The 23,290-nt window shown below is 41.2% G+C and overlaps 1 non-coding gene across 1 annotated transcript; it reads left to right on the forward strand.

Moving 5' to 3' along the window:
• The first annotated feature begins 12,777 nt into the window (after positions 1-12,777).
• On the forward strand, positions 12,778-12,851 carry Trnai-aau (transfer RNA isoleucine (anticodon AAU)). The gene has a single exon. It is a non-coding gene; the product is annotated as a tRNA-Ile (tRNA).
• The last annotated feature ends 10,439 nt before the right edge of the window (positions 12,852-23,290 follow it).

Consider the following 23,290-nt stretch of genomic DNA (forward strand, 5'->3'; position numbering starts at 1 on the left):
CGAGTTAGTATTTTGCAGCCGTGACTTATTAAACTGATAGTTCGATAATTTTCATAATTTTCACACCTGTCAACACCTGCTTCCTTTAGGACCAGAATTGTTATACTCTTCTTGAAGTCTGAGGGAATTTCGCCCGTCTCATATATCTTGCTAACCAGATGGTAGAGTTTTGCCAGGGTTGTGTCTGCCAAGGCTATCAGTAGTTCTAATGGAATGTTGTCTACTCCTGTAGTCTTGTTTCGACTTAGTCTTTCAGTGCTCTGTCAAATTCTTCAGGCAATATCATATCTCCCATTTCATCTTCGTCTACTTCCTCTTTCATTTCCGTAATACTGCTCTCAAGAACATCCTCTTGTATAGACCTACTGTATACTCGTTCCACCTTTCAGCTTTCCCTTCTTTGCTTAGGACTGATTTTCCATCTGAGCTCTTGATATTCATACAAGTGGCTCTCTTTTCTCCCAGGGGCTCTTAAATTTTGATGTAGGCAGTATCTATTGTACCCCTAGTGATATGTGCTCCTGCATCCTTACATTTGTCCTCTAACCATCCCTGCTTAGCCATTTTGCACTTCCTATCGAATTAGCCAGTAGTCCCGCACTCTCTGTTATTCTCCAAGTCTTCCAAGCCAGAATATTTGCAAGGCCACCATGGTCTACATGACTGCCCCATACGACAGCCAAGGTCAACCATCTACTGCCTCCAAACACAGCTGATGCGTCACACGTGAACTGAATTTTAAGTCCACGAAAAACTAGAAACTCCGTCAGAGTTAATAAGCTTCTGTCTTCTAGTTGACAATGGAAACTGCTTGTCTGGAACCAAGGTACCATAGGGAATCTTAGCTTGTAGTCCCGTACTCTCTATTATAATCCAAGTCTTACAATCCAGAATATTTCCATCAGGAAAAGCTTCAAGGCCACCATACTCTGCATGACTGCCCCATACAACAGACAAGGTCAACCATGCACTGCCTCCAAACACAGTTGACGCTCACACGTGAACTGCATTTGAAGTCCACGAAAAACACTGGGACCACCTATAAGCTGCTGCTTATTAAATTGTCCAGTAAGGTCAATGTTAATTGCTTTGAGTGACCTATACAGAGGAACATACCGCCGAAGGCGACGACGATAATAATGTCGACGAGGCATTGCACCGAAAGCAATTAACATTGACCTTACTGGGAAATTTAATAAGCAGCAATTTGTAAGTGGTCCCAGTGTTTTTTGTGGACTTCAAATGCAGTTTATCGACTAGAAAATGACTGATGACACTAGCTTGGTAAATGGAAATGATCGTATGGCATCGTTGGCCGGGAGGCCCCATGCGGGGAAGTTCGACCGCCGTATTGCAAGTCCCTTTTAGTTGACGCCACTTTGGCAACTTGTGAATCAATGATGATGAAGGACACACAACACCCAGTCCCTTGCCGGGAATCGAACCCAAGCCCCCTGCGTGGTAGACAGTGACGCTACCGCTACGCTACGGAGGCGGACACTAGCTTGGTAGTAAAGGATGTTGTGTGCAACAATGGCTCGGTTTCAAATAGTGCAGTACATGACATACGTTTATGGCTTGTAGAAAATAAACTAATGTTAAATCACAAAAAATGGTTCAAATGGCTCTGAGCACTATGGGACTCAACATCTTAGCTCATAAGTACCCTAGAACTTAGAACTACTTAAACCTAACTAACCTAAGGACATCACACACACCCATGCCCGAGGCAGGATTCGAACCTGCGACCTAGCAGTCCCGCGGTTCCGGACTGCAGCGCCAGAACCGCACGGCCACCGCGGCCGGCTGTTAAATCACAGTAAGATTCAGTTCTTACAGCTTCTAACACACAATTCAACAAAACCTGACGTTTTAATTTCACAGACTGGGCATATGATTAGTGAAACTGAACAGTTCAAATTTCTAGGTGTTCAGGTAGATAGTAAACTGTCGTGGAAATCCCACGTTCAGGATCTTGTTCAAAGACTTAATGCTGCCATTTTTACTATTCGAGCGGTATCTGAAGTAAGTGGTCGTTCGACACGAAAATTTGTCTACTTTGCTTACTTTCATTCGCTTATGTCGTATGGTGTTATATTTTGGGGTTACTCTTCCCATTCTAAAAGGATATTTTTGGCTCAGAAACGGGTGGTTCGGGCAATATGTGGTGTTTAAGTTCACGAACTTCTTGTCGACCCCTGTTCACGAAGCCGGCCGGAGTGGCCGAGTGGTTAAAGGCGCTACAGTCTGGAACCGCACGACCGCTACTGTCGCAGGTTCGAATCCTGCCTCGGGCATGGATGTGTGTGATGTCCTTAGGTTAGTTAGGTTTAAGTAGTTCTAAGTTCTAGGGGACTTATGACCACAGCAGTTGAGTCCCATAGTGCTCAGAGCCATTTGCCAACCTGTTCACGAGTCTGGGATATTTTGGCATTGGCCTCCCAGTATATATATTCGTCACTGCCATTTATTGTTAATAATATTTTCCCATTCAAAAGAATACGCAGCTTTCACTCAGTTAATAGTCGGCAGAATCAAACCTGCATTTGGATCGGACTCCTTAACTCTTGTGCAAAAAGATGTGCAGTGTACTGCTGCATCCATTTTCAACACGTTACCACTACAATTCAAAAATCTTAGGAATAATCTACACCCTTTCAAATTGAAACTGAGGAGTTTCCTCATGGGTCACTCCTATTCTGTCGAGGAGTTCCTTGAAAAATTAAGCTGCTTCCTCTTGTATTGTTGACTGCGTTTACTCAAACTTATGGCTTGACTTTTTTCGGGTTCATAAACTTTTTATTTTTATCTGTTATTACTTTTATGTTGTAATATCACGTACTGATACATTCCATGACCTTGGAGATTTGCTCCACAATTTTGTCCTAAGGCACTTGACTCGTTAATGAAATAAATAAAAGCCGGCCGAAGTGGCCGTGCGGTTAAAGGCGCTGCAGTCTGGAACCGCAAGACCGCTACGGTCGCAGGTTCGAATCCTGCCTCGGGCTTGGATGTTTGTGATGTCCTTAGGTTAGTTAGGTTTAACTAGTTCTAAGTTCTAGGGGACTAATGACCTCAGTAGTTGAGTCCCATAGTGCTCAGAGCCATTTTTTTGAAATAAATAAAAATCTCATTTTTGAGACCCTTGTATTCCTTTTTGCCTGCGTCATTTACCGCATTTTTATATTTTCTGCTTTCATCAATCAAATTCAATATCTCTTCTGCTACCCAAGGATTTTTACCAGCCCTTCTCTTTTAACCTACTTGATCCTCTGCTGCCTTCACTATTTCAACTCTCAAAGTTACCCATTCTTCTTCTACTGAATATCTTTCCACCATTCTTGTCAATCGTTTCCTAATGCTCTCTCTGAAACTCTCTACAACCTCCGGTCCCGTCAGTTTATCCAGGTCTCATCTCCTTAAATTCCCAGCTTTTTGCGGTTTCTTCAATTTTAATCTACAGTTCATAACCAATAGGTTGTGGTCAATGTCCACCTCTGCCCCTGGAAATACCTTACAATTTAATATCTGGTTCCTAAATCTCTGTTTTACCATTATATAATCTATCTGAAACCTTCCAGTGTCTCCAAGCCTCTTACACGTATACAACCTTCTCTCATCCTTCTTAAACCAAGTGTTAGCTATGATTAGGTTATACTCTGTGCATGATTCTACCAGACGCCTTCCTCTTTCGTTTCTTCCCCCCAATCCATATTCACCTACTACTTTTCCTTCTCTTCCTTTTCCTACTATCGAATTCCAGTCTTTCACGACTATTAAATTTTCGTCTCCCATCACCATCCGAATAATCTCTTTTATCTCATCAATTATTGCTTCAATCTCTTCGTCATCTGCGGAGCTAGTGGGCATATAAACTTGTACTACTGTGGTAGGCGTGGGCTACGTGTCTATCTTGGCTACAATAATGTGTTCACTGTGCTGTTCGTAGTAGCTTACTCGCTCTCCTGTTTTTTTATTCATTATTAAACCAATTGACTCTATAATGATCAGAAGAAGGTGGCATTGTCCATTTTTGCTGTAATGATTTTATTAGTTCATTACTAGTTTCAGACTTTTACGCTATTCTCAAGTGATTTTGTGATTCTGTACTAAATAGAATATATTATTTACCTCCACCAATAGAAGTGTAATGAGGTGAACGTAATACATCTACATTCAACGGATAACTACCCTATTCCATGCGTATTGAAATGACAGCCTCTTTAAATCTGCATCTACTGTTGTGTTGGTTCACATATACTGTTCTGTTGGTTTGACAGCTTGGCCTTTACAAAGGTATTACATTGATCAAAAAGTAAAGCTAAGTATGGAATAATAATTTCAATTACAATGGCGCATTATTTATGAGTGTATTTAAATAGTGGTAAGAAACAATAAGAAAGAAAATAGTATGGAAAATAAAATGCAATAAAAATATTAAAAGATATAGGAATATAAAATTAAATTTTAACTGTAACTTTGCTGTACAGCTCATTTCTGATTGGCCGTTAGCATACTGTGGGTGGAACTACCGTGAAATTTTTGCATCTGTAGATCTGATCATAAAGAAGTGCATTTCGTTGATTTTTTAAATGACTGAAAACTTCGATTTCTTATAAGATATTCATTTGCTTCCATTTTTTAGCATAATGCAAAATTCGGAGCTTTCCATTAATGTTTTCAGATCTATTTTTATCGTTTAGAAGGTGTAGACCAGAGGCACTTGCATTGTTATCAAAATGGTTCAAATGGCTCTGAGCACCATGGGACTTAACATCTGTGGTCATCAGTCCCCTAGAACTTAGAACTACTTAAACCGAACTAACCTAAGAACATCACACACATCCATGCCCGAGGCAAGATTCGAACCTGCGACCGTAGCGGTCACGCGGTTCCAGATTGAAGCGCCTAGAACCGCACGGCCACACCGACCGGCTTGCATTGTTATCCATAATGCTCTTTCAAACGTAACCGGAAGTTCCTTGCAGAAACAAAAATTCTGTGTGATTTCAGTCACACTCCGCTAACGACCAATCAGAAATGATCTATACAATACAATGAAATTTAAAATTTAATATTATAAAATTAATACACCACCCCCCCCCCCCCCCCCATGAACCATGGACCTTGCAGTTGGTGGGGAGGCTTGCGTGCCTCAGCGATACAGATAGCCGTACCGTAGGTACAACCACAACGGAGGGGTATCTGTTGAGAGGCCAGACAAACATATGGTTCCTGAAGAGGGGCAGCAGCCTTTTCAGTAGTTGCAAGGGCAACAGTCTGGATGATTGACTGATCTGGCCTTGTAACAATAACCAAAACAGCCTTGCTGTGCTGGTAATGCGAACGGCTGAAAGCAAGGGGAAACTACGGCCGTAATTTTTCCCGAGGACATGTAGCTTTACTGTATGATTAAATGATGATGGCGTCCTCTTGGGTCAGATATTCCGGAGGTAAAATAGTCCCCCATTCGGATCTCCGGGCGGGGACTACTGAAGAGGATGTCGTTATCAGGAGAAAGAAAACTGGCGTTCTACGGATCGGAGCGTGGAATGTCAGATCCCTTAATCGGGCAGGTAGGTTAGAAAATTTAAAAAGGGAAATGGATAGGTTAAAGTTAGATATAGTGGGAATTAGTGAAGTTTGGTGGCAGGAGGAACAAGACTTCTGGTCAGGTGACTACAGGGTTATAAACACAAAATCAAATAGGGGTAATGCAGGAGTAGGTTTAATAATGAATAGGAAAATAAGAATGCGTGTAAGCTACTACAAACAGCATAGTGAACGCATTATTGTGGCCAAGATAGATACGAAGTCCACACCTACTACAGTAGTACAAGTTTATATGCCAACTAGCTCTGCAGATGACGAAGAAATTGAAGAAATGTATGATGAAATAAAAGAAATTATTCAGATAGTGAAGGGAGATGAAAATTTAATAGTCATGGGTGACTGGAATTCGAGTGTAGGAAAAGGGAGAGAAGGAAACGTAGTAGGTGGATATGGATTGGGGCTCAGAAATGAAAGAGGAAGCCGCCTGGTAGAATTTTGCACAGAACACAACTTAATCATAGCTAACACTTGGTTTTAGAATCATGAAAGAAGGTTCTATACATGGAAGAATCCTGGAGATACTAAAAGGTATCAGATAGATTATATAATGGTAAGACAGAGATTTAGGAACCAGATTTTAAATTGTAAGACATTTTCAGGGGCAGATGTGGACTCTGACCACAATCTATTGGTTATGACCTGTAGATTAAAACTGAAGAAACTGCAAAAAGGTGGGAATTTAAGGAGATGGGACCTGGATAAACCGAAAGAACCGGAGGTTGTACAGAGTTTCAGGGAGAGCATAAGGGAACAATTGACAGGAATTGGGGAAAGAACTACAGTAGAAGAAGAATGGGTAACTTTGAGGGATGAAGTAGTGAAGGCAGCAAAGGATCAAGTAGGTAAAAAGACGAGGGCTAGTAGAAATCCTTGGGTAACAGAAGAAATATTGAATTTAATTTATGAAAGGAGAAAATATAAAAATGCAGTAAATGAAGCAGGCAAAAATGAATACAAAAGTCTCAAAAATGAGATCGACAGGAAGTGCAAAATGGCTAAGCAGGCATGGCTAGAGGACAAATGTAAGGATGTAGAGGCTTATCTCACTAGGGGTAAGATAGATACTGCCTACAGGAAAATTAAAGAGACCTTTGGAGATCAGTTTGGATTTCGTAGAAATACTGGAACACGTGAGGCAATACTGACCTTACGACTTATCTTAGAAGAAAGATTAGGGAAAGGCAAACCTACGTTTCTATCATTTGTAGACTTAGAGAAAGCTTTTGACAGTGTTGATTGGAATACTCTCTTTCAAATTCTAAAGGTGGCAGGGGTAAAATACATGGAGCGAAAGGCTATTTACAATTTGTACAGAAACCAGATAGCAGTTATAAGAGTCGAGGGGCATGGAAGGGAAGCAGTGGTTGGGAAGGGAGTAAGACAGGGTTGTAGCCTCTCCCCGATGTTATTCAATCTGTATATTGAGCAATCAGTAAAGGAAACAAAAGAAAAATTCGGAGTAGGTATTAAAATCCATGGAGAATAAATAAAAATGTTGAGGTTCGCCGATGACATTGTAATTCTGTCAGAGACAGCAAAGGACTTGGAAGAGCAGTTGAATGGAATGGACAGTGTCTTGAGAGGAGTATATAAGATGAACATCAACAAAAGCAAAACGAGGATAATGGAATGTAGTCGAATTAAGTCGGGTGATGCTGAGGGAATTAGATTAGGAAATGAGACACTTAAAGTAGTAAATGAGTTTCGCTATTTGGGGAGCAAAATAACTGATGATGGTCGAAGTTGAGAGGATATAAAATGTAGACTGGCAATGGCAAGGAAAGCGTTTCTGAAGAAGAGAAATTTGTTAACATCGAGTATAGATTTAAGTGTCAGAAAGTCTTTTCTGAAATTATTTGTATGGAGTGTAGCCATGTATGGAAGTGAAACATGGACGATAAATAGTTTGGACAAGAAGAGAATAGAAGCTTTCGAAATGTGGTGCTACAGAAGAATGCTGAAGATTAGATGGGTATATCACATAACTAATGAGGAAGTATTGAATAGCATTGGGGAGAAGAGAAGTTTGTGGCACAACTTGACCAGAAGAAGGGATCGGTTGGTAGGAATTGTTCTGAGGCATCAAGGGATCACCAATTTAGTATTGGAGGGCAGCGTGGAGGGTAAAAATCGTAGAGGGAGACCAAGAGATGAATACACTAAGCAGATGCAGAAGGATGTAGGTTGCAGTAGGTACTGGGAGATGAAGAACCTTGCACAGGATAGAGTAGCATGGAGAGCTGCATCAAACCAGTCTCAGGACTGAAGACCACAACAACAACAACAACAACAAAATTAATACAGCAGTAGCTGAAAATGCCACCTTCTTCTGATATATCCATTGCTGTGGTTCCCGCTATCAGGAAAATGTTATTGTTAATTAATAGCCACTCGACTTTTTAACTGAATTTTTCATCTGAACACCCTATTGAGCTTTTTTGCAACTGATACCCATCTTTACGATCTGACGAATACTTTGCATCTCCGAACACATACTTCTCATGCCCGCTCGTTACTTACCGGAACCATGGTACCGAAAGTACCAGAATGTCAGACCCGCCGGCTGGCTATTGTTGACCAAAGAACACGAGTGGTACTCTTGTAAGGTTATCACACTGGACGTGCATTCTACAGGACTGCTGTTCACATCCCCGTCTGCCCACCCAGATTCAGGTCTGCTGTGCCTTCCCTGCATAAGTTATACTGAATGCCGGGACGGCTCCTTTGAAGGAACGTGATGTATTTCCTTCCCCATACTTTCCCAATCCAAGTTTGTGCTCCATCGCAAATCTCTAACCACATCTTGGCTGACGGGAAACGAAACCCAAGTCGGCCCTTCATCCTTTCTTTGGTGGGTATAACAACAGATTCGGACTGTAGAAATGCGGGCTTCTAGTCTTTGACCCGCCAATTCTTCAGAATTTTTTTCGTTTTTTTCTTTTCCGCAGACTGAGGCCGATATCTGATACCAGTAGATTTCTCTTGGCTTTCCCTGTACCCATCTGCTTTTGTGTCCTCCTTGCTTCGGCCGCAATGTATTACTTTGCTTGCAACGTAGCAGAATTCCTAGGTCTACTTCGTGGTTCCCAACTCTGATGTTATATTCATCGCTAATCACATTTCTATTGCTCCTCATCACTTTCGTCTTTCTTTGGTTTAATCTCAGTCCATAATTGCATCTGAATTTAATATAAGTGCTGGTTACATGGACAGTGTCTATTCGAGTAAGATTAATAAAAATCAGTAGGGAAAAATGCCACTGACTGTACTCGTCTGATTGGAGAAAACAGGAACAGAAAAATATCTATTATTCACTAACGTTGCATCACTTACATACAAAGCTTTACATCTGTTTATGATAACAGATTTGCTGCAATATTTTCATGTTTTGTAGTTCTTATATTGACTGACAGAATTAAAGTTGATAAAATGTTTTTAAAGTCAACATTTGTTTGCGTTGTTTGTGCATAGTGTACTTCAGGTCCAGGATTTAATTAGATGTTTGTGTGAGACCGGACTGTATCAGGTCTGTCCTCGTCTCTGCCGACTGACTCTTCAATGTGCAGGCTTACCAACTTCACAGCTGTGCTGCCCCCTGTACAGACCGAGAAAGTGCCAACGTCTTGTGAGAACTTCTTTCAGATCTTTAAATTCCTCCTTTTCATTCCCTCTCTCTAGTGTGCAAAAGTGATGTTTTCTCTTTATGCCCGATACATTTGATGTATAGATGATGCTTTAGGGTGGATCTTATATGGCACGGTTTTGAATATTTGACAATTTTTCTTTGGATACCCTCAGATTGGTTTAATCCGTGTAAAAATGAGCTGTGTGAAATTTGGGCTCAGTAGAATAAGAGGAAGTGTACCCCTGGGCAATGAAAACCGGAAAAATCAGGAAAAAAGAGAGTAGAAGCATCAGCTTCACAAAATATTACTTCTGGATGATAAATTCTTTCATTAGCTTATGTAGGCCGGTTATTTACTTCACTTTCCTTGACTAAACGCGTTGTCTTTTCACAGACCACATTGGTCGAGTGACGTGACGGGTCAGTGACCCCAGGGTAGGGGGGGGGGGGGGGAGGGGAGGGAGAGCGTGAAGAGAGTCATGCCGTTCCTGTATGCGGTTCAACCAGGACCACTCTTGCAGTCCTTCATTGCTAAGGCAAGGTAGCAATCGTAGTAGTACAGTGTTTTCGTCTTCAGTTCGTTTGCAGGAGATTATATACTTGCTTCGGTGTTAACTTGCTAAGAACAGCTAGAAGTAACGTTCTATTGGTCAAGCAAACATTTACAATTTGCAGTTATGGAAATTATCTGTGCATCAAAGTGGCGCACTAGCTGTGTGGATAGATGTGATTTGTGGCAAAAAAGTACGCTTTTCGACACAGGAGCAGAGAAACTGCATACAAGAATTAGAAGCCTTGTATTAACAAAGTGGTGGCAGGTACAAAATTATACTCGAAGATCGTCGCAGATTCAGAAGCGAAAGGAAGCGGAGAACATAGGGCATGCCAATGATTTAAAGACCATTACTGTTCAAGAAGGTAGCCAGACATTTATCAATCAGTATTTGAAAGGAAGGTCAAGGTTGGTGCGTGGAATAAATGATCGCGGTATTTCTAACTTTACAAAAACTGAGCAGCCATTTATGCTACGGTACCTTTCTCTTGTTCTGCCTTCGTGGCTACTTTTGATCGTAACTAACCGCCTACATAAAAAAATGAAAGTCGTCACTGAACTGAATCATGATGAAAACATCAAAAAGATGAAAGTAGAAATCGATTAAATCTCGAAAATTATCAATAACGGGATGGAATAGTTTGGTTCTAACTTACCAGATTTCATTTGAGTGACGAGTTCAAGACAGATCCAACGGAGCGACACGAAAATAAATACTTTGTCAATGATAGTTATTAAAATCTGAAAGTCTTCAATGATTCAGCTGAGAGAAGCTTGAAGCACAAGGAGGACCGCAAAGAACTATTTACCAAATATGATGAACGGAAGCAGCACGTTCTTCAGGTTTATTCGTGTATTCTCGGACATTTCCTGTCCGTATAAAAAGATTTTGTCATGGAATAAGAATTTTTAAATGTAAACGTTCGCCGATGACATTGTAATTCTGTCAGAGACAGCAAAGGACTTGGAAGAGCAGTTGAATGGAATGGACAGTGTCTTGAAAGGAGGATATAAGATGAACATCAACAAAAGCAAAACAAGGATAATGGAATGTAGTCGAATTAAGTCGGGTGATGCTGAGGGAATTAGATTAGGAAATGAGACGCTTAAAGTAGTAAATGAGTTTTGCTATTTGGGGAGCAGAATAACTGATGATGGTCGAAGTAGAGAGGATATAAAATGTAGGCTGGCAATGGCAAGGAAAGCGTTTCTGAAGAAGAGAAATTTGTTAACATCCAGTATTGATTTAAGTGTCAGGAAGTCATTTCTGAAAGTATTCGTATGGAGTGTAGCCATGTATGGAAGTGAAACATGGACGATAAATAGTTTGGACAAGAAGAGAATAGAAGCTTTCGAAATGTGGTGCTACAGCAGAATGCTTAAGATTAGATGGGTAGATCACATAACTAATGAGGAAGTATTGAATAGGATTGGGGAGAAGAGAAGTTTGTGGCACAACTTGACCAGAAGAAGGGATCGGTTGGTAGGACATGTTCTGAGGCATCAAGGGATCACCAATTTAGTATTGGAGGGCAGTGTGGAGGGTAAAAATCGTAGAGGGAGACCAAGAGATGAATACACTAAGCAGATTCAGAAGGATGTAGGTTGCAGTAGGTACTGGGAGATGAAAAAGCTTGCACAGGATAGAGTAGCATGGAGAGCTGCATCAAACCAGTCTCAGGACTGAAGACCACAACAACAACAACAAATGTAAACGCAATTTTATCGTCATACTTGTGTGACAAACATTATCTTTAGCCGCTTTATAGACTGTATTATTACAGTTAATACATTTATTTCCTGTGTACTACACTTATCTTTTTTTTTGTATTTTTGGGTCTGTGACTGAAACCGGTCGATATTTGGGTTGTAAATAAAGAAGCAGTTGATGGTCAAACACGCATTTTGTACATTAATCAGATACCTCTAAACAATAGTTTTTGAAATAAAACAATCAGCTCTTTAAGCGATTTTTCATGCCTAGGGGCACGCCTTACTCTTTTCCATTGGAGCTCAAATTACACACAACTCAGTTTGTTGTACAGTGGAACCAAACTAGAGCACAGAACAAAAAAAAAAGTCACACTTGAAAAATAGGAATCACCATAACGAAACGTAGATAAATATACTTACAGTACTGCATCGCCGTGTTCTTTAGTGTGCCTACCACATTCGCTCTGGTGTGTTACGCTGAATATTATCTCAGCGTGTCGGCACAGTATTGCTTAAGGCCGGACAAAGTACTTCTTCATCGGCTTGTACGAAATGTTACAAATAACTTAACATGACTACCTGAAGACGACAATAAGATGCTACCGTCTAGAAATCTGGACGTAACTGGCACAAGACTCACGCATAGCAACAAACGCGATTTTTGACAATATATCCTGTGCTTATTGAGAACATGTACTGTACACGTCCATGCCCCCCGTCGTATACGCTTCTGTTGAGTGACTACGGGCGGAGAGATCCACCTGCATCCGCGCAGATTCCTTACTTACGCGTTGTACTGTAATACGCAATACCTGTGACTGATAACAACTGCGACGCACTGATGTTTGGAAAGCCCCCACCACTCGTTACCCACGCATGCAATGTGCACGTAAAGTGGTACCCCCGTTATCGAGGCCTGTCTGGTGGGGCATCGTCCATACATGGATGTCCACATGGGTCGGCGGAATGCAAACGCCGCGTAGCTGATACGGGCGCACCGGATTTGTCCAGTTTTAACAGCGGCGCCTGCAGGCGGGAGAGACAAGCGCTGGCCTTGAACTCTCTGGCGAGACACGCACTGGTGCAGTGCTCTTCACGTGCTGCTGCTGTGCGTGGGCAGACGCCGCGATGACGTGTTGGCCGCCGCCACCACCAACTGCCATGCTGTATCTGAGCCAGCCGTTCGAACAGACCCACGTCTTGCGAAGTATTTATATCACGCCATGCCGAGGAATGTCCTTAATATACCTGTACAGAACTATATCGGGACATCGGCCCGTTAGCTCAGTTGGTTAGAGCGTCGTGCTAATAACGCGAAGGTCGTGGGTTCGATCCCCCCACGGGCCAATATTTTTTTTTTGTTTAAAAAACTTTGCAGTTGCTTTTAGTATTGTATTGATTATGCGTTTTTGTTACTTTACTGGCCATGTAAAACAATATTCAAAGAACTAAATATGTGCAACCGCTGTAAGAGGCATTCAGAATGCAAGTGGTGCAAGTCCAGAGAAAGAGTTTCCGAGATGTCGGAAGATAAATAAATATATATGGGATTAAAAAAAATCAGCATTAACTTAATAAGCATATGTTTAATTTATTGTGAAATAGACAATTATACTTCGCTTATTCCTTGCAAAACGGAGTTATCGAAGAAACATTGGAGGCTGCAACAATGTTTGAAACGGAAATTATGGACTTGCTTGAATAGTCTCCTGAAAATAAATACAAACAAAGTAGTACATAATATAACAGATCCGTGTTGAATATGTCCATATCCATTCTTGTATTGATTACATATGCCTACTTATTCGCTCATAGAACAATTCATTGTTATCTTCAGACTTGGCGTCATTTTCAGCAAACTGTTTTTGAGGTGTTTTTGCAGTGCAAAGAATGTGTTTAAAGAAACGGTGCTGAATTGGAGAAATAAAAAGCAGCAAATCCAATATATTCTTCTCCTTTGCGTCCGTAACTGCACGTCGCTGCTTGTGTAGAGACTGTCTTGTTCTGGAAGCTGACGTGTTGCTCGTCCTTTACTTTTCTTTGTCAAGTTAATTTCAGGGAAATGAATGTCAGGATCGAGGGTATTGTGGTATCTAAGTGAATATACATATCCTTTTCGTACCTCAACCACTAAATGTCTTGACAGTTCAGTTTGTGACCGTCAACGGTTTTCGTCCTGTTGGAATGACTGCTTCCAATTTCTTTGTGGATAAAATGTCAGTATGCATCCTGTGAAGTATTTTAAAATGATTTTTCTTCTCTGTTTGTTTAAGCGGTTATCCAGTTATCTGGCGAATAAATATGGGTTGCCTCTACTCTTTGCTTCGGTCAAGCCAAAGTCGGCATCGTTTGGTAGATGCTAATGACCTGACACAAAAAAAATACCAGGCTCTTGTAATAGTTTCTTCAAAGAAAGTGCCATTTTTATGTTCCGATTTTGTGCCGTGCAGCTGTCGTAATACAAAATCACCTGCTTACAATGATTAGCATGTTCCTTGAGATGCTTCGGTAGGGGCGATGAAAGATCATGTGACCCACTTCCTCCTGCTGTTTCATCCCACATATACATAAAATCATTTTTCACTAGATGAACGTTTTCCCAAGTTGTGGGCACACAGATTCCTGTTGTAGTGTGCTACTGACTTGGACAGTTTTGGAAACGGGATTGCCTTCTGTAGATCAAAGATCAGTACGTACAAGTCATTTGACATATTTGCTGCATCTGATATCAAATTCTTCATAGCCTGAGGAGTTATTCTTAAGTGCACATCTTTTCTGGGTCATGGACAGCAAAATAGCTTCATTCTGTTCCACTGAAATCTTCATGTTAATTTCATCATAGAAACTGCACGTGTCTTTTAAAGATTAAATTTTGTTGAAATGATATGTTAACAGAATTTCCGTCTTACTGGTGTTCTATGTTCTTTATCACATCTGTGGATGTACACTTTGGATTTGGGTTTAAGTATTCTCTTTCGGAACTTTTATTTCTTTTGTAACGGCTTTGATAGGCTGGAAATGATTTGATAAGTTCCATAACATCCGTTTTATCCATTTTATTGCCTGGGGTCTTCTTGCCATGAGTGTCAACTACAGCACAAACGTCAAGCTTTGTTATGTAACGTTACAGTCGTCCATCGGATATCCGAAATGTGTTCAAAGAGAATGCTTTTATAAACCTGGACTCTTTGGTTTTCCATATCTAGGAAACAAATGACGTTGACTTCTGATTTCCATAATCATTTCGCACTCATCTCCTTTGCGCACAGGATGATTGCACCGATCCCTGAAGATAAATATTTTGTTGTGAATAGTCACCTACATTCCAGAGAGCATAAAACAGTTTCTGTTGTTCTTGCAGAGCACTTTAATGCACATGTAGAGACTCAGTAATACACTTTTCCTTTAACCAGCTGTCTTTTCCTGGTTATACACTCAGTCCGATATTTCGGAGAGTTTTCCTTTTGTTGGTCTTCCAGGTCTCCACATGTCGTGTATGTTTTCCTCCTCTCTGCTTTAATGGTGACTGACCATTCTCCACGATTCCCTCTCTCAGCCGTACAACAAAAAATATAAGAAAAATAGCTATTACAAACACCAAAAGTAACATTAGAGAAACGCATTGTATTGCATTAGCGGACGCCGGCCTGTGTGGCCGAGCGGTTCTAGGCGCTTCAGTCCGCAACCGCGCTGCTGCTATGGTCGCAGGTTCGAATTCTGCCTGGGCATGGATGTGTGTTGGTGTCCTTAGGTTAGTTAGGTTTAATTAGTTCTAAATCTAGGGGACTGATGACCTCAGGTGTTAAGTCCCATAGTGCTTAGAGCCATTCGAACCATTTGCATTAGCGGTTTCAAGACAGGTTATGTTGTTGTCAGACCAGGTGTACAAACGGTATAAGCGATTAAAAACGTGAACTATGTTTCGCAGTACGTTTTGAATTGAATTAGTTTACCTTCATTTCCTTCTGAACAGTCGTCTATGTCCACAGTAATGATTATTTGGTGTAATGGAGCTACAACACTTTGAAACACGGGATGCAGTGTGCGCTTGCTTCACTTGTCGTCTGGAATAATTAACGGCTGTTTCAGTTGCCATGAAGAGTGCTGCCATCTGACACAACTCAACCTCACTAGCGTGAAGAAAAGATCCGGCAATACAGAGAGTACCAGGCCTCTGTTCTCAAAACACGGGTTTTGAGTAGTTTCGCCACTCGCTCTCTGTTCGCCTCATATCAATGGTAGTTTCTAGAGAACTGTGAGTACAGTGATGCCTAGTTTTCCTCTTACCCTACACAATATATTGGGGAGTCGCATTGAGAAACTGCAGGATAAATGGACTAGTACCGACAGTATACGAGGAACCACAAACGCTGTGCCGTTCGTACCTGTACCAGCACCAGTTTACTTCTAGGTGTGGCTGAATTTCCCGCGGTGTGCTAACGGATCTGCTGAAACAGTTACTTCTTCTGAAGAAGTGCGCATTATGTTAGAGTTCAGAGACGATTCGAGGGGCGTTTGAAAAGTCTGTGCAAAGTCCGAGAGATGGCACCACCGGCGCGTGTCGAGGTCATGTTTAATTAGTAACATCTTTGGAAAGAACGCACACCAAGTTTCAGCCATATTGGTTTATTTCTTCGTGATTGGCATTAGTGAGAATCAAGGAAGTAGAGTGATTGTCAAAAAATGGACGAAAAAGAATTTCGTGTGGTCATTAAACATTACTTTATGAAAGGCAAAACGCCTCAGGAGACTAAAGAGAAGCTTGATAAACATTACGGTGACTCAACGCCTTCGATTAGAACAGCTAACAAGTGGTTTCAAATTTTTCGGAGTGGCCATATGGGCACAAGTGATGCTGAATGTTCTGGACGCCCTGTGGAGGTTACGACTCCTGAAATCATTGATGAAATCCGTGATATGGTGATGAATGACAGAAGAGTTAAGGTGTGTGAGATTGCTCGTGCTGTGGGCGTCTCGAATGAACGGGTATATAATATTTTGCATAAACATTTGGACATGAGAAAGCTATTCGCAAGATGGGTTCCGCGATTGCTCGCGCTTGACCAAAATCGGAATCGTGTGAAGTGTTGCAAGGATGGTTTGCAGATGTTTAGGAAGAATCCACAGGACTTTAAGCGTCGTTTCGTCACTGTGGATGAAACATGGATACATTACTATACTCCAAACAGCAATCTAGACAATGGGTTACCAGGGGAGAATCTGCACCAAAGAAGGCGAAGACCACTCCTTCGGCTGGAAAGACTATGTCGACTGTCTTTTGAGATTCGCAAGGGATAATCCTCATCGACTATCTGGAAAAAGGTAAAACTATTACAGGTGCATATTATTCATCGTTATTTGACCGTTTTAAAACCGAGCTGCAAGAAAAACACTGACGATTGGACCATAAAAATGTCCTTTTCCATCATGACAATGCACCAGCACTCACCTCAGCAGTTGTTGTCGCAAAATGAATAGAAATAGGATTCCAACTCGTTTCACATCCCCCATATTCTCCAGACTTGGCTCCCTCGGACTACTATTTTTGTTCCCCAATTTGAAGAAATGGCTGGCGGGACAAAGATTTTAGTCAAATGAGGGGGTGACTGCAGCAACTAATAGCTATTTTGCAGACTTGGACAATTCCTATTATACAGAAGGGATCAACTAATTAGAACAGCGTTGGACGAAGTGTATAAGTCTAAAAGGAGACTATGTCGAAAAATAAAAAAAGGTTTACCTCAAACACGTAAGTATTTTTTATTTTTGCACGGACTTTTCAAACGCCCCTCGTATATCAAAACCATTAAATTTGATTTCATTTTCAGGCCTAATTTGAAAGTTACTCAAATACACTCCTCCATTACGTCTTAAACTTAATTTCTTCTAGAGTCAAAAAGTACAGTGTTATCAACAAAATGAACATGTTTCATGTACGTTCTATCACCACATTTTTTCCCCCACTTTAGGGATGTGAAAACTTACTCTGATATTGAGAGTAGTTTGGTGGCGTCAAATCTCCTTTTCTGACCCCTATTACAAAGCCTGAATTTCCCACTGTCTTGATTAACAGCAACTATACCCATGATGTATATACATTCTAAGGCGAAAAAACGACGCACCACGAAGGAATTATCCGAATGGGATGGAAATCGGTAGGTGTTATGTACATGCACACACAAACGAATGCATATAATTTCAGGAAATTCTAAGATTTATTCTTGACAAAGAGCTTCACAAAATGAATAAGTCAGTAACGCGTTGGTACATGTCTGGTCCTTATGCAAGTAGTTATTCGGCTTGGCTTGATTGATAGCGTTGCTGGATGTCCTTCTGAAGCATGTCGAGGCAGATTCGGTCCAACTGACACATTAGATCGTAAAATTCCGAGCTGACATGAAGGCCCTACCCAGAATGCTCTCCAATTGGGGAGAGATCCGGTGATTTTGCTCGCCAAGGTAGGGTTTGGCAAGCACGAAGAGAAGCAGTACAAACTATCGACGTATGCGGACGGGCATTTTTTTGGCTGAAATGTAAGCCCAGGATGGCTCGCCATGGAGGCCAACAAAACGAGGCTATGAGTGCCGCGGATGACAACGAAAGTGGTTTTGCTGTGAAATGAAGTGACCCTGTCGGGCTAGTATCGTACCATTTTCCAGGGCGTCTCCACACACCTTCGCCTTCGGAGCTCAGTTCGAAACGAAACAAATTACTGAAGACAGTTGTACCCCAGGCCAAAGATTTCCAATTCATACGTGATGCGTCGGTTTTCTTTTTTTTCCCTGGAGTGGGTTAACAGTATACTAACATAGGTAAACATGTTGAATCACTTCTCATGGCTTATCGTCTGTTTGTTGTAAATCAGTCAAAAGTGTTCTCAGAATGTATGAATCCCACGTATAGTTGAAATCAAAATTTATCCCACATTACATAACATCGATTTTTGAATATCCGTTGTACATAATCATTCTAGAGCCAGCTTGCAATTTTGCGTGATCGAAACCTTTTTTTTTCCTGCGCGATCCATGAGAATGTCTTGCACATTATTAAGAGGAGACTAATAGGTTTATAACTTTTTTACATTTTTCCTGTCACCTTTCTTGTGAAGTAGTACGATAAAGAATTGTTCCAGATGTAATTGTTTTCCTCCGCGGACATTCTGTGACTAATTTTGCGAGTTCCTTTTGCATCACTTTCCCTGTTGCTTTATTCATTTCTATTGTGAAACCATCACCAGGCGCATTTCCTTACTTTGTATTTAGTATAATGTTAGACACCTCATTTAGTTTTCTTCCAGAATGTAATTATTTCCATTACTATACATTTCGTGTTCTGGTCTTATTCGCTGGGGGCTGTCTGGAAAGTGCTGTAATTAAAAGCATGGGTGGCTGGAGAAGAAACATTAACCCCACAGCTCAAAAATACAAAGAGGAACACAGGACAGGAGTGTTAGAATTCTACATCGTGCTCTGTTTCTTTTTCAGTTGTGTACCGGCGGGACAAAACAGGACAGAGATCACACAAGAAAAACATGTATGCAGGACTCTCCTTAAAATAAGATGCAGTTTGTTAGGTAGAGACAGTCTTCCACTTCTAGGTTCGGGCGAGTACCCACTGAAGCGGAACTCCACCAAATTAAACTTAAAATTAAAAAAAAATGCTTCACGAATAATGCAAGGAACAATTTACAAGCTTTTTGCAGCAGGCGAAAATTGGAAAGACAACAATTTTGTCGTCGTTACGCAAGAGACTGCATCAGGAACAGACCAAAAATGAAAATTCAGGATCGTCTGTGAACTGCTTCTTTGATCTGCAAATCGAGGTGCAAGTGATGAGTAATAATTATGAAGGCAGAAAGGAACTGCTTGGAGAAGGGAACTGAGTGTATATTAGCTTCTCCATAAAAAAAAATTCTTCTGCAGTATCAATCCTCCTTCATTTTTATTATGTACTACATGACCTGGCCACCCTCTGCTGTCCGCTTAAAGAAAGAAAACAGGGAGTACACTTTACTAATATGTGTGGGAATTGGATATTCGTTCCAATATCCTTCTCTCCCCTTTCTCTGTCCATCTCCACCTGTCCCTTTCCTTGACCTCCTCCTCCTCCTTCCCCCTCTCTCTGTCCATCACCTCGTCCCTCCCTCTTCATCTCCTCTTTCCCCCCTCCCCCCTGTCCTAGACCATCACCTCCTCTCCCTTTTCTCTGTCCATCTTCTCCTCCACCTCCCTCTCCCCCTCCAGCTTTCTATCCATGTCCTCTTGCTCTCTCTCTCTCTCTCTCTCTCTCTCTCTCTCTCTCTCTGTCCATCTCCTCTTTCCAGTTTTCTACGTACTTTTCCTCCCACTCCTTTGTACATCTCCTGTTCCCACCTTTCTCTAGGCCTCATTTATTGTTATTGCAAATTCACATTCTGTAGTAGTATTCTAATCGTAAGCCATTAAACCATAAATACAACTTTCCTGTTTGCTAACAACGTTTTATTATTGTTTATTTTATAATTTTTCCGTATCATTAAATTTATACAAATTTATGCATTACATTTATTTAAGAGATAGGTAAATAAAAACACGCAAGTATCCGAGTGAGACTTTGTGTCAAACTTTCGAAGAAGTCAGTCATGAGCTTCCGGAGATTAACGATTTTGAACAAACCAATATTTGCATTATATATATATATATATTAATAAAATTTGTCTTGCTGCCCTCAGTGTACGTGGTAAAGCGCTCTTCTAAATGTCTTTTGCAAAAAAAAAAAAAAAAAAAAAAAAAAAACTATTTCAATTTTTAGAACGTAGTCTTATTAGCAAAGATCTTCCATAGGCGTGTATCCTTACGATCGTTAGGACTGGCGGAGCAAATCGAAGAAACCATAAAAGATGTCGACATTTCCAGTCCACATTCATATGAAGCACCTACTTCATAAGTAATGTATACATAGAGTGGGATGAGTTAGTTGCACAGTACACGAATCTTTCGATTTCTAGATAAAAATCGCTACGTGATTTCTTTAATATAGACTACTGACAAACTTGCGGTCTAATTTTGTGGCACTAACTATCTCTATAGTTGGTTCTTTTTCCATAACACACGTCGTTGCGACTCAGTGATCTGGCCGGCCGCGGTGGCCGTGCGGTTCTAGGCGCTCCAGTCTGGAACAGCGCGACAGTTACGGTCGCAGGTTCGAATCCTGCCTCGGGCACGGATGTGTGTGCTGTCCTTAGGTTAGTTAGGTTTAAGTAGTTCTAAATTCTAGGGGACTGATGACCTTAGATGTTAAGTCCCATAGTGCTCAGAGCCATTTGAAACATTGAATTTGAACAAAAATCACCAAGGATATTATTTCTTTTTTCTCCATTTTCTATAGGCTCACTATCTACACTTTATGTCGTTTTTGTCTCTCTCTCTCTCTCTCTTTACTTTCCTATTTTGTGATCGCGTGTTTATGTAGAAAACAGAGCGATAATTTGCATTCTGACGGAGGGTAGGGAAAGAAGACGTGAATGTGATTTTACTGCATGCCACTTCAACTTCGAGGGGTGTGTTTTCGTAATGACTTGTCTGTTTCCATTGTATTGGAAAATGACTTGAGAATAAACCTTACATGCAGCTCAATCGTTCCAGCAAATGCCGGGACGGTTTCTTTGAAGAGGCACGGCCACTTTCCTTGGCCATCCTTAACAAAAACAACCCGAGATTGCGCTTCCTCTCTAATGACCTCGTTGTCGACGGACGTTGAACCTTTATTTCCTTCCTTCATTTTTCCATATGCATCTAAACGAGTGTGGAAAACAGGTGAAGACTACCTGCCCGAACATCCGATATGAGGTGTCTGACGTTGATGTCGCCGAAATAAGCGCCAAAGTTTCTGTCCGATTCTCGAATGGCCGCGTACCCGTCCCTTCAGCTTGGAGAGCGCAAATTTTGCGGAAAAGGGCCATTATCGTGTTATCTGTCGCAGAGTCGCGCGCAACCAAGGGCGCTCTTTTGTAACGCTCAGTGAATCTCGAGTGCCATTATGGAACCGTGGAAGCCCTGTGCAGCCACGACAAGGCTGTCACGCGACCTTGAGACGAGGTTTGGCCCCTCCCTTACATAACGCGTTCGCCTGTGAAATACTGTCTCGCGTAACTTGGCGAAGCCGCACTAGAGCCGCTGCTGGCTCGTGTGTGTCTGGTACAGTGTCACGCGATAACGTCTTCCGCAGTGGACGCTTTCCAAAAGAGAATCAATAACTTCTGTGTACTTGCGACACAATCACAAAAACATATAGATGTAGTTAATAGTTCCGATCGGGTGGTAGTCATCATAAGACTACGAAAAAAAGAAGATAAGAATAATCATTATAATGTATAAAATCTGCGAAGTGACTAGACTAGCTCATCAAAAATTTCCAGAGACCTATAATCTATCTATCTATATCCGAATCCCGCTCCAGCTACTGCCGGGTCTGGGTGCTGACGAGTCCTCTCCATTTGGCACGGTCCTCCCACCACTTTTCTTCCTCCACTTGCTGCCAGGTCACACCTCTCCTTTCCACAGATATTCTCACTCCCGTTTTCCACCGTGTTCTTGGGCGCCCTCTAGGTCTTTTCCCATCCATCTTTAGTTCTTCCATAATTTTGGGGAGTCTCTGCCCATGCATCCTCTTAACATGCCCATACCATCTTAATCTCTTTCTTTCAATTTCTTCTCACATACTTTCTTGTTTAAGGTCCTTTCTAATCTCTACATTCCTTACCCTGTCCATTTTTGTTTTTCCCTTAACTGCTCTGAGAAATTTCATTTCCCCTGCTTGCAGTCTGCTCTAGTCCCTTTCTGTCATTGTCCATGTTTCTCCACCATAGGTGACGATAGGTATGTAATAATTCTTATACATAAGGAGTTTTCCTCTTTCTGAAACTTCATTATTCCAAATCAGGTGTTTTACTGTTTGGTAGAAATTGCCTCCCTTCTGTAACCTCCTATTAATTTCGTTAGTTATTCTTCCATCCCTAGATATTGCACTCCCTAAATAAGTGAAGCTTTCTACCACTTTGAGGGGTTCTCCATTCAAGGTAATATTTCCGTTGATCCCTTTCTCTCTTCCAAATACCATTACTTCACTCTTATCTTTATTTATTTTTAATCCATACCTTATCATTTTTTCCTTCCACGCATCAAGCTGTAACTGTACATCTACCTCTTTATCATCCCATATTACCATATCATCTGCAAAACTCATCTTTTTGTCTTTTTCTTTTACTATATCATTCTTTTACTATATAATGTATGGAAGTGAAACATGGACGATAAATAGTTTGGACAAGAAGAGAATAGAAGCTTTCGAAATGTGGTGCTACAGAAGAATGCTGAAGATTAGATGGGTAGATCACATAACTAATGAGGAAGTATTGAATAGGTTTGGGGAGAAGAGAAGTTTGTGGCACAACTTGACCAGAAGAAGAGATCGGTTGGTAGGACATGTTCTGAGGCATCAAGGGATCACCAATTTAGTATTGGAGGGCAGCGTGGAGGGTAAAAATCGTAGAGGGAGACCAAGAGATGAATACACTAAGCAGATTCAGAAGGATGTAGGTTGCAGTAGGTACTGGGAGATGAAAAAGCTTGCACAGGACAGAGTAGCATGGAGAGCTGCATCAAACCAGTCTCAGGACTGAAGACCACAACAACAACATATCTTTAACTGCCCTATTCATTCCCTCCATCACAACATTAAAAAGTGCAGGAGATAGAATACTTCCTTGCTTAAGTCCTTGTCTTATTTCGAAGTATTCAGAGTTCCCC

The sequence above is a fragment of the Schistocerca serialis genome, chromosome 1 (assembly GCF_023864345.2).
Source record: "Schistocerca serialis cubense isolate TAMUIC-IGC-003099 chromosome 1, iqSchSeri2.2, whole genome shotgun sequence".
Taxonomy (NCBI): domain Eukaryota; kingdom Metazoa; phylum Arthropoda; class Insecta; order Orthoptera; family Acrididae; genus Schistocerca; species Schistocerca serialis.